This window comes from Crocuta crocuta, unplaced genomic scaffold (assembly GCF_008692635.1).
Source record: "Crocuta crocuta isolate KB4526 unplaced genomic scaffold, BGI_CrCroc_1.0 scaffold1531, whole genome shotgun sequence".
Classification (NCBI taxonomy): Eukaryota; Metazoa; Chordata; class Mammalia; order Carnivora; family Hyaenidae; genus Crocuta; species Crocuta crocuta.
This window is the reverse complement of record NW_027533315.1, coordinates 158,386-158,890: the sequence shown is the minus strand read 5'-3', so window position 1 is coordinate 158,890 and position 505 is coordinate 158,386. Positions and strand designations below refer to the sequence as shown.

At 31.5% G+C, this 505-nt stretch overlaps 1 protein-coding gene across 1 annotated transcript in view; it reads right to left on the bottom strand.

Moving 5' to 3' along the window:
* The window catches only part of PHF8 (PHD finger protein 8), a 66,417-nt gene that overhangs the window by 43,509 nt on the left and 22,403 nt on the right, over positions 1-505 (bottom strand). The gene's annotated exons all lie outside the window — the stretch shown is intronic.

Here is a 505-nt window from a genome sequence, read left to right as displayed (position 1 = left end):
ATTGAACATATCAAAATATATGACACAGCTAAATCGGTGCTGAGGGGAAAACTTAGAGCACAAAATGCTTACGTTACAAAAGAGGGAAAGTCTGAAATCAATAATCTACACTCTTTTCTCAAGACTGGAAAAAGGAGCAAAATAAATCCACAGCAAGCAGAAGAAAGGAAAAACAAAGATAAAAGCAGAAATCAATGAAACTGAAAACATAAAGATACCAGAAAAAAAAATCAATGAAACAGAAAGTGGTTCTTTAAATAAAGTTTGAAAAACTGACAGACCTNAAAAGACATCAAAAGGATAATAAGGAAATACTATGAAGAACTCTGCATACGTAAATTTGACAACTTAGATAAAGTGGACCAATTCTTTGAAAAGCACAAACTACCATAGCTCACCCAATATGAAACAGATACTTTGAATAGCCTACTAAAGTTTAAGAAAATTGAATGTTAATTTAAAACTTCCCAAAAAAGAAATCTCAAGGTCAAAGTCAATGTGACTG